Here is a 12,857-nt window from a genome sequence, read left to right as displayed (position 1 = left end):
AAAAACCTCAAACCTACGTTTCAGTCTCAGATGCCTATTAGCGATGTAGTCGAACGTAACTTACCTGGCAGGAAGATGCTGAGGCGCCGGCTGTTGAAAGAAATTTACCGTCAAGGTAGGGGCATGTCACAGAGAAGCAGGAAATATTTGGCATATAGAATACCCATTTGGCCAAATCACCTCCAATTGAAGATTGAAGTTGAGAGCGTTCATTCCATTTGTCCAAAACCAAACTCAGCTTTTCAATCTGAGAAACAAGAAACATTAATTAAATCAGTCACACATATTAAACTTTTAGGATGTGCATTAGAATTCCACAGATGAGATCGTCTAGTTTTGAGCAATCTGAAAATTCATGTTGAACTCTAGTAATATGTCGGATACACTTTACTTGTCTATTTAAACTGGATCACTTCAAAGCCACGCTCAAAACTCACATTTTCAACGGGCATTCAATTGCTAACTGCCTTGGAGGAGTATGCGACTTTGAATGTTTCTAAAACAGAATGGCGCCATACAAATGCTGTGGATCATCATCATTATCATCATCAACTGATAAAACACAGAAAAACAAAGTCAATCCCGTCAAGCAAGACTTGCTTGACGGGACTGACTTTGTTTTTCTGTGCCAAGATGTGCAACAATGTAAGCTCTGTGTGGTTAACGTGTTTCAAAGTGAATTCTATCTGAAAGCAGATTTTATCGATTTTCCGATTAATTCCGCAAAAATAAAACTGTTATAGTCTTCACGTATATTACATTAAATTGAATGTGAAATACAGCCCGGACATGCCTAGTCGAGTAATTTTCATTCTAAGTTAATTAGTTTTTTTTAATAATTATTTCTATTAATTGATTCTTATTCCCACATCATAGTGTCTCTATACCATTGTATATTGCTCATCCTTGTAAATGCGGATGATGAAAAATAATTGCCATCATAATTACATAATAACCTTCCTTATAGAGATGATGGGCATTGTGAATGTAGACATGAATCAATTGTCTTCCCTCATTGGACTTATGGGTTTCGAACTTGTGGGATGATCCCAAGTTCATCCGGAGTCATCCCACGAGACCGACACCGACGAGTCATACAGGTCACAAGTCAGAGACATTAAAACAGCAGCAGCAGCAGCAACAGCAACGGCAACAACAACAACAGACGTCTATGAGTCATCCAGCTCACAAGTCATACAGCCCATGAGTTTGACACTAGGCAAATTAGTCCCCTGAGTTTGACACTAGGTAAAACAGCCCACGAGTTCGACAGATACAATACGGGGCTTATTGCGTCAGCCTCGTGGGTCTTGTCTGCGTAGTGTCGAACTCATGGACTGCATGACTAGTGGGTTGTATGATTCATGGGTGTCAAACTCATGACCTGCATCCGTTCATCCGGCCTTCCTCCAACACTGTACGCCAATGATTATGTGCTCATGTATGTCACAATATAAAACAGCTTCTTCTAATTTGTATTACAGGAAACAAAAACAAGCAAAGTAAAATGATGCTAATGATTCACGTGTGTCTAGTGCAAACAGTTGCAACTAAAACTAAGAATGGTAAGAAAAGGGAGAAAGGAAGAGAAGAAATGATACGAAGGGATAGATACAAACTATACTATAGATTATATCAGAAAATATTAACATATTTTGGATATTCAAGCTCACTCTGTCTAGCAAAATTGCACGTGTTATTGAACTATCGTGGCAGATGTTACCTGACAGGTCGTAGCCTTCTTTCCGATGATCTTGTAGAAGTCAGTGTGAAATTGTGAATAAAATATTGTTACTTCGCGCAGCACCCCGCTGGAACATATTCCTTCCGCCAGGTCACGCGATACAACTCTTCCGCATTTAACACGGTCAAAAGATAGCGATCGCTAATGAAAGGAACAAAAATAGATTGATAGATAGAATTCAACAGTGAGAATTCATACTTAGTGTGATTAAAGTAAACAGTTGAAATTCGTGATAGTGGTTCGCTAAAAATGTAGGTGGGGCTCTTTTGGGAACTCATTGGAATATACGACACGGCATGTTATGTCATAATCGACATCTTACAGAATGCTTGGGGAAAGGAAAGAACGATTGCTTCATTTCGTCTATTGGGCTATAGCGGTGAGGGTATAACACATGACTTCATCTACATGACACTGTATGACTGTGGGTTCCAAATAATAGGCATTCCATGCAGAGCACGCAATTTGGCGTCCAGACCGAGACACAAAGGAAATTATCGAAAATCGGTATGATTTCACCAGAGCGTGAAACAGTTGTACTTTTCTTCCCATTACATTCAGCTGCTCTGTCATGCCAATACAATCGTTTGTCTCGATCAAACGTTTTAAGATTGACAAGCTCGTAGAATGACGTGATATGAGTTATTTATTTGCTTAAGACTTCATACATGAAATGGTGACAGTTTCAAATCAAATCGGAGGCTATTTCATCAGCTGCATAATGATATGAAATAATTTTAAACCTATTCAAGTAAGTATCAATTGAATAGTAAACTTCTCCAAAAATTTATCATCTCAGAACGATTACTCATAATCTGCGTAGGGATTCATAACGCCTGAATGGCAATAGCAATAGAGGTTGAAGATTTCGCACCCAATCAAACACGGCGGAAGACCAGCATAAACTAAAATACTACATTGACATTCATATATATATATATATATATATATTTTTTTTTTAAGTCGATATGCAAGCTGTGACACTCACCACTTGGTTATGGTGTACCAAAAACACAACTCCTGACTTTGAATGTTCTGACGTACTCTGTGATAGTTCGTATTTCTTCCATCGTTTTCCCACTGCTCTGGCGGCCTCCGGAGTTTCACATTCAAACGCAACGTCGGTACAGAAATTATAGTCATCATACTCATAAATGTAACTATAATTATAATAATCATCGCGATCATCATCCATCAATTCATCACGGTTTGAACAATCTATCAAGTCGTGAATGATATCAGGTCCAAGTTCTTTCTTTAAAGCAGAAGCGAAGTAGAATAGGTGACGGAACTCCTGATATCGAGAGAGAAGTATCTTTTTCATCTGGTCGTACTTGTCACGATCATTTGCAATGCATACTCCTGCAACATATTCTTGGAACAATTTATGAGGAAACGAAACCGTTGAAACAACGACAGATGGAATGTTGACATCGCCCCGACGCTTTCTATTGATGACATTTCTTTCTAATGTCAAAATCCCGATTCTGCAGCATGTGTTCATGGCATCATAACAATCTTCGAATTCTTCTTCACGAAATGAAAGATTCCTTTCTAATAAACCTTTCAGCGCAACCTCACTGATATGTAGGATTGCCCTATCGGCTTCCTCCAAAAGCTCGTCAGCCTTCTGAGTCTGTACATTTCCACATCCCTTTAACGAGTAGTGTCCCTTCAGAAATGATATCATTTCGCCAAAGAGTTGGGAGAAAGACTTTAATTTTTGCATTTCTTCTCTTCTCCCTTCATTGAAGTTGTTCCACATGAGGCATAACAATGCACAGTAGATCGGAAACGGGGCCATGCTCAACCAGATGACATCATTCTCCTCCATGAAATTGATCAAGCTGTCTGCAAGGGCGTCTTTCTGTCCAACCCGAAAGTAACTTTTGATGTACTCAATAACATTTTCCTTTTTAAATCCTTCCATGCTTATGAAACTGCAATCTTTGACAAAACTGGCCAGCGTGAATTCATGACTTCTCCACGGTCTTGTGGTCACAATTACCTTGCATGACTTGTATTGCTTTAATCTTAGAATGCGAATGACTTCATTGCTGCTCTTTTCCTCTGTCTTAAATTTAAACTCATCAAAACCATCAAATACTAGTAAAATTTTACTTGGATTTTTTGAGATGAAGTCGTCCATCTGGTCTGGTGTTGCTGCATTTGAATCAGACAGATATCTATCCACTATATTACCGATACTTTTGTCGTCAGTTACATCCCGAAGAGGAATTACGATCACCATGTCCAGATCCTGGAGAATCCTTCCCTGAGACCAGTCCCAGGCGATCTTAGCACAAAGTGTTGTTTTACCGACACCTCCTTCGCCTTGGATCAGAAGGCGCTTTGGAAGATTTCCATTTTCATCATTGAACATCAGATCCTTGTAAGTTATTTCTCTTTTAATCTTGTTGCCTTTCTCTAGCAGACTCAAATTTGTGTAGATTTCATCCAAGTTAACACGTTCCATCAAGTTGAATGGATTGACTGTGACTTTGCGTAGTGAAAGACGATAATACTTTTTCAGCTCTTTTTTGCATTGTTGTACCTGTTTCTCTGTAAGTGACAGTGCTGACAGTTGGAAGGCAAGCAAAACACAAAATGTGAAAATCAGTGCATTTCCTATGTAATGTATAGGGAGAGAGAGAGAGAGGGAGAGAAAGAGATACGAATAACTAAATTTGACATGACTTTATTGTAATAAAGATACTCAGTCCGTCTCTACTAAACGGGAGATTCGTAGTCCCTGGTAACTTTAAAGTCAAAACTTTCGTACCAAATGGGCTACATTGTGGATAATGTCTCTAGAAACTAATCATTTCAAGCCCCTAGCACTGACATGGTAATGACGAAAATGTGCATTACATTTACATGAAAATCTCGAAATAAAACTTTACACCATGATTCAGAGACTAAACTTTGAGACTAATCTCAATGTATGATGAAACCCAATTTGGCATACAAAACATCGACAGCTCAATCTTAATGAGAAAATAATTTTCATTATTTCAAAGTTTCTCATACTCAGCATGCTTTCTTCTTCCCCATCAGATGGCTTTGGTTTGTCTGGTCTTCGCCAGCACGGATTCCAGCCACATCCTGTGGACACAATATAAACAATTTCAATAAAAGCAATAATGATTATATATATATATATATATAACTGTATATAAAACACAGTCGAAAGCTTGGGAGAATAAAAGGCCAGAGTGAACATTACTGCAACGTCTGTGAGTCACTCCTCCGTCACACACACACACACACACATATATATATATATATATATATATATATATATATATATATATATATATTCATGAAGAGCTTATTTCCGACAGCCGCTAAATCCATCGAAAAAATGATGGATTTAGCGCCTTTTGTAAGCAAGCTCTTCAAATACGTAGCCTATATATTCAAAGTAAAATAGATATAAAATAGTAAAACCTGTCTACAGCGGCCAAACAAGAGAGGCGGGGGGGGGGGGGGCTCACCCCTGGGTGGGGGTCTGCTGTTACTTACAGCACATGGCAGGTGGCCGGTAAAGAAAGGTTTTGACGTCATTTTCAATTGACTGAAGTGCACCCTCAACCCTACAGACAAGCACACAAACACAAACATACGCACACACACACACACACACAGTACTATCAATTGTACTACATGAGCTCCTACATAGTTGATCACTGTCAGCTATATTGCAGTTCACGCACTCCCCTATGTATATATATATATATATATATATATATATATATATATATATAAACTCTTCCAAAAAAGTTTGGAAATCTGACTTCAGTTGTAAATTTCTCCACTTTGTAAGTACTATACAATACATGCTTGATATCAGTGGAAAGAGTATTACAATTCTCTTTAAAATGATATCCTACGCATTATGATTATGCTATCAAGTAAAAAACTGTAATCAAAAGTGTCTGATAAGGTCTGCATTGAAAAGTTGCAAAACGAACAAGAACTGTCCTTATGAATGAGAATGAGAGTACATAAAGAACATGTTCTTTTGTGTTATGTCTTTTGTTCTCAACTGGTCAGCCATGAAGGTAAATTTGAATAGACATCTTAACTTTACATTCAAGTCTTCAGTGGTGGAATGCCAGGCAATTTTGATAGCTCGTCAAGTTTTATGGTTTTACATCATGCCAGCTGTAAGCAATGTTCAAAAACCACGCCATAGGGCCACATAGAGCGAGACACGTGCGCAACTTTCTCGAGAGAGAGAGGGCATCATTAGAAATGGACTGGCCTTCATGCAGCCCCGACCTCAACCTCATAGAACATTTTTTTCTTTTGGGATCAACTTGGTCAAGCTGTGGGGAAGAGGGTCACAAATGCAACGACATAGGCAGGACTCCGTCACATACTGGTTGACACTAATCAACAGCATGAGGACACCGTGCCAGACGGTGGTGGTGCAAGCACTTGGCTCGTCCACCAGATGCTGAGCCCCGATCATGTTCATTGACAATATAAAGACAAAGTAAACATAAAGCAAAAACAAAATTACGACAAAATGAACACAAAATAAAGATGAAACTCCAATAAAATCAAGACCATGCCATTATCCTCTTTGTGTCCTTGTTGCGGTTACTGTGGCGAGGTTCTGTGAGATGAAATGGTTTGAGTCATAATTGTTTGTGTGTGTGTGTGTGTGTGTGTGTGTGTGTGTGTGTGTGTGTGTTTATCGGTTTGGTTGAACGCATACATGTTTCACTCCATAAAAATGCTGATGTTACAGTAAATGAACACCAAAGAAAACATTGGGAACTCACTCATCACGAAGAAACTGCATTACGGACGTCAAAAACTGGGCCATTTTGCAACTTTTCAATTCTGACTTTACTTCATACTTGTAAGCACTGCACCTCCATGTATACGATAATCATAACAAGTATTGTATCACTTTAAAGAGAATTAAACAATCGTTGTGTGGTACTAAGCACAAATGAATCATTACTAAAGAAAGATGAAAAATGATTGATCAAACTCAGATTTCCAAACTTTTTTTTGAAGGGCTTATATATATAATATTCCCTGGTCTGTAGTATACGCCGATCTAGAAGGGCGCAAATTGCAAATTGCAAATTGCGAACTTGAAGTCCCATTCGAGACAAACAACGATGTGTCCCATGTAATAAAAGTAAAGTAAAGAAGTATCAGTGAAAACCTAACATGCAAGGGCTTTGAGCCCTCTTCTTTTACCGTTGAGATCGGAGCAGGGTGTCAATTAACTCTTGAAAACATATTACATCTGAATGGCCTGCTGCAAAGATAGTTCAATCCAACCAAAGTGCCACCATATTCCATCAAACCATTAGCAACATGCAACATTGTCCTGCTTCCCAATATTTTACGCAAAAAAAAAAAGAAGACAGACTTGAGGGACATTAAATATTAAGGCATGTAGAATGTAGGTTTGTAAGACATTTAGAAATGCAATATGTACATTTGTATTTTGGATAATATAACGATGATTAGATTGGCACTTAACATGTAGAAAATTTGAAACAGATATATCCTGGGGAAATATGATTTATTGGATAGACACTTACGCACTTGAAAATGTAATGTGTATCCTTGGTAAATACAGACATTTTTTTTGTTGTTGTTGAATTGACCCTTAAATCTAAACACTTAGAAAATGCATGTAAATGTATACTTGAAAATGTACAATGATTTGTTGGATTGCTATCTGTTAGTTTTTCTAATCACCAAATTTTGTTGTTCGTATTACCATATAAGTTGGTCAGTGTTCGTTGTGTGAGTATGTCATTACCTGTCATTTGTCCAAAATAGAACCACAAGGACGTGGTGTAATGTTAACATGTTCTTTGTTTTTGTTCGAAATAAATACATGATTACACAATATATAATCAAGTATGGGGTGATTCAACATCTTTCGTATAGGGTTTTGATGAAATGAAAACATAAATTTTCGAATAAAGAAAATTGCATTCAATAACGTTGCCTGAAAACCGCTCCTGATATTTATGCCCCCAGGCTTTGGGCCTTTACCGTATTCACGGCTGTCAACCTAATCAACACAATCACCCCCCCCCCCCTTCCACATAGATTTCTCTCATCGTTCACCCATCGGAAGCTAAGTTTATTGCTTCCGGCCACCAATCGAAGCGTATCGGATCGCAATCTGATGAATCCGAATTGTGTTTGACGACTATCAGGTGAGTGTCAGACATGTCGGGTGGTGATCTGATGAGGCAAGATTGTCCGATGAAGATCACGAGCGACATGTCTGACATTCAAGTCGGATTCATCAGACTGCGATCCGATATACCTCGGTGGGTAGCCGGAACCAACAGACTTTCCTTCCGATGAATGAATGATGAGGAAAAAAAATGTAGAGTGGGGATATAACCACGTATACAAGGACGGGGGAGACTCGTACAGAGCCACGCACAGACATGTTGACGGCCGAGAACAAGACAAAAGGTCGAAAGCTCTGTATCTACTTTATTCGTACATCTATTATGTATGAATATAATATATAATTATGTTTGTGTTTAAGAACCAAACCTACCAAGAAAAATAAAATAAAATGAATGAAAAAAAGGTAAGATACACAAAATATCCAAAAAGAATGCAAACCTTTTTTGGGTAGATAGTCCGGGTGGTACTTTTGCAGAAACGTTCCAACAAGGCAAAATAGAATGGATAGGGCTAAAGGTACACCAACGACAAGACCGATTATCAGACCGGCATTGACACGACTTCCTGAATTTTGGTATGACAAATGTAAAACACGTCTTTCATTCATTTATTACTTGATTTATGTGACATAACACAGGTCGATAAGTACCTGTGATTTACGACAGTAATATTTTGCGTTGCGCCAAAGGAGTAGGAAGTTGACTGTATTAATGGCATAAGCATTATATAAATGCATGAGTCGTTACACTGCAAATGGAATTTGTTCAGAGACAATCTACATACAGTTGCAAAGCTAATATAGACATAACTGTACTTTACTCAGCATATTGAAGAAGTTGCTTCATGTATGCACTACATTTTAATTGCGAACTTACGGACGTTTATTTAACTATGTGGTCAAGCAAATACACATTCAAGATTGTCCACTCACTTTCAAATTCAGAATGGAAACATTTGTTGAAGTATTGTTGCTTTTAAACATAGATATTTAGAGAAGTGATTAAAAAGCTGACTATATACTTTTAATTTTCTGAAACATAAAAATGACACTATTTTTCCACAAAACCTGTTAAAGCCAGAAGAATGATTTCTCGTGTGGACGTTCCATTCAGAGCGTCTCCAGTAGCCGCGCACACGAAGGTTTTCCCTGTTCCATGTTTGGCCGAAACATTGATTGTCTCGATCCTCTCGTACGTGTCATCAGATAGTGTTGTCTGTCGCGAAACTATCGTATTTAGTCTTTCTCCAGATTCTTTTATAGTCCATGACATGGAAATATTAGGCTTAAATCCACTCGCGACACAAGTAAGGTTGAAGAGAGGGGTGTTGGAGGGAGTTCGGTATGTACACCGGCTTTGATAAGACCAGGAAGATAAGACGCATTCCGCGATCGTATGTTTTGATACCATCGCTAGGGAAAGAGGAGATGACATATGAGATGATTCACTCATTTATATGCAAACTCGAATATTTTACACAGAGAATAACTCGGGAAGTTTTTTCCAAACTTCACAATCTTTATTTCTTAAATGGGAAGAGAGTGATATATTTCCGATATCAATGTTTGATATTTTACAAATATGAAAGTTTAGAACATGATAAACGATCAAGGTGAGAACTTGACAAGTGTAAAAGAATATGCTGGGAATTTATGCTTTGTTTTCTGCGTGATTGTTAAAGCTGCACATTGAATATTGAATATAACGGTACTTGAACAGTCCAAATTCTACAACAGCTATGAGTATCTTTTCAAAACAGCAATAATTATGAAGTTGATCGTCATAATCGCTTATGTGTCTCATGACACTCTTTGATGAATTTTTTTAAGCACGATTCATAAATCTAAAAGAGTTGCATATTGGATATTGTGTCGTATTTATGAGGTACACTAATCTCATATGCATGTCTCTAACTATAAAATGACACATTGCTCTGCAAGGAGGGCTGCTGAATAATGCAAATCACAGCTTTTACGATCATAGACATGCATGCTTACAAAGAACCGAGAAAACGCATTGTAACTTTTATAACCACATTCAATTTAACATTTTCTCGTTATATTTCGTTCGCACACCGAAACATTGCATATTCATGTACAGTATTCTATATGTCACAGTTTCAAGTGAAAAAAAGACTTTCTCTCTTTCTTAACCAAGCGGAGTCATACAGCCCACGAATAATACAGCCCACAGCTCCACACTAGGCCAATAAGGCCCAGGAGTCCGACGCTAGGCAAAAAGGGGCACGGGATCGACATTCCATGGCTCCGTGATGTAACGAGAGTCGAACTCGTGGGCCTTGTTTACCTAGTGTCGAACCCTTGAATCTTTTTTTTTTTTTTTTTTTTTTTGCCTAATGTCGGACTCGTGGGCCTTTTTCGCCAATAGTGTCAAACTCATGGGTCTTATCTGTCTAGTGTCGAGCCCGGGCCCGGGGCTGTATGACTCCTGGTAACGTGCACCCGACAGGGCACCCTGTGCTCCCTGTCATCAAAACTGTTACACTCTGTAGCTTACACGTCGACCGAACTGTCAATGACTGTTGGCTTTGATTTCACCACATTCTTCCACAGGTTATGCAGGACAAGTTATTCTGTGAAATTGTATTTGGTATTTTCATGCATATAATGCACGTTCGTCTTTAGAAAGCAGTTTTACAAAATTGAACAGGTCTACACTGCAGTACAAAAATAAATAAATAAAATGAATGAATGAATGAATAGATAAATAAATATAACAATCAAACAAATAAAAAAAATCATGATATGAAAGAGGAACTTACAATTAATCGTCAAATGGATTGAATTCTCTAAGTTCTCGAAGGTCTTGAGAACTACTTGACAAAGGTAGAGACCCTCATCTGCTATCTTCAACTCGTTGATGACGAGGCTAAAATCCTTGTCGATGTGGAATCGTTCCTCCCAGCTCTCAAAGTTCCCGTCAATGAATCCAGCCATGGTAGTTCTCGGTTGCTGTCGTGAGATGCTCTCCTTGACCCAGGCCACAACTTCAGGCTCTCCTCGAATTTGACATGGTAGACGGATGTCCGCCCCTTTCCATCCCCGAACGATGGAGACAGTGTCTACCATTGAGAATACATAGAAACACCAAATCATTCCCAGATTTAGTTTCTGATAATGTTTCTACCAAGTGTAAGGAATGGGTAAGCGATCTTGGTTTGATCATTGACAAAAATCTTACCCTTCAACACCCACATTTGTAAGGCAACATCTTTTGGATTGTTCAAAATTGGGAAGATAAGGAAACTACTTGACCGACCTACAACTGCCAAATTAACTTATGCATTTGTTTCTTGTCATCTAGATTATTGCAATTCCATGTTTTCTAACCTCCCTCAGACACATTTATTCCCACTTCAACGGGTAAAAATTCTGCCGCAAGACTTGTCTCCCTCTCCAGGAAATCCGAGCCCATTACTCCAATCCTCCGTTCTCTCTACTGGCTTCCCATACATCACCGCATATCTTTTAAAGTTCTTTTGCTTTCGTACAAAATAAAGTATTCTAAATGGGCAAGCCCCCAAGTATCTCACAGATCTTGTTTCTTGACGTTCCATTACTTCCTCAAGATTCCTCCGTTCATCCTCTACAATGCAATTGACTCCTGGACCTCGTACTTCCACAAAATATGTTGATCGTGCTTTTCCTACAATTGCCCCTTCTCTCTGAAATTCTCTACCTGCCTATATACATCTGGTTACTTCCATTAATAAGTTTAAGACTCTACTGAAGACTTATCTTTTTAGTAGATAGTCCTTTGGAATGGTCCAGTTGTGGGTCGGTCGATGGAGGTGCACACTGATTTTGACTTTCAGTACTGTCGCATTTATACACGTACTGTATCTATTTTTTTTCTGTATTTGTATTTTGGTATTTTTGTATTATTTTGGTCTAATTATTAATTTTTCCGGTAAACTGTGCGCTTATAAACGTATCTGATATTATTATTATTATCACTATTACAGTTATTACACAATGGAAGTGGGGTGTATTTACCACGTTATGTATAGGAAACTATGACACTTTATGTTTCTTTCCCCTTATTTCATATTATATCATATTGATCTGTATGTTCAGTCAGATCTATCCGACAGGTCATTTGCTTACTTCAAATCAGGAATTGCCTACTTATCAGATTGAAGTTCCTTCTTTCCCTCAGTATATTCAAGTGTTTTTCATTGCATGGGGAATTAAAAAATAGCATGCTTTCAGTTTGTGTTGTGTTTACGTAAATATATATATATATATATATATATATATATATATATAAATATAAAAGTGGATGGAGGTAAGATAGATCATAATTTATATCAACAGCTATTGTCTGTAACTAAGTCTTTCAATAACCCAAATAATGCCCCCAAAACAAGACACCTATATACTCCCCTCCCCACCAGAAACAAAATCGAGGATTTTTTTCATTACCTTCAAAAGTGTTTGAAGCATCTTTTAGAAAAGGACTCTTCATTTTATAATCAGTCAATGATCTCCTCCAGGAAAAAAAGAAAAGATAAAAAATGTCTGTCTACCTTTACCTGCAACCTTTGTCCTCAACGATTAAAAAACCTGACAATCAAAGTCCGTTGTAATTTGTCTTGATATATGTTGTCTTATCAGTGTCTGTGTGTCGTCAAGCAAATTTTGAACTGATAAAAGTAATTGGTATAGCCGATGTTGTGTCTTATCAACATGAATGCCCATTAATACATACAAAAGTGTGACTGTTTGTTCCAATATTCAATCTGGAGAACAAATACAAACTGCGGTCTCTTCCAATGCCGTTTAATAAAGTCTTAACAACAATGACACCATTCTTATCTACTACGCATGTTTAATAAATCTTCGCGGAGATAAAAGTTCAGCGTCTCACTGTAATTTCCACAGTGTTTGCTACTATTGTATGCA

The sequence above is a fragment of the Diadema antillarum genome, unplaced genomic scaffold (genome assembly GCF_040938485.1).
Source record: "Diadema antillarum isolate AM-2024a unplaced genomic scaffold, OU_Dant_1.0 seq00001133_RagTag, whole genome shotgun sequence".
In the NCBI taxonomy this organism is placed as follows: Eukaryota; Metazoa; Echinodermata; class Echinoidea; order Diadematoida; family Diadematidae; genus Diadema; species Diadema antillarum.
The sequence above is the reverse complement of the archived record's forward strand: the minus strand, read 5'-3'. Positions refer to the sequence as shown.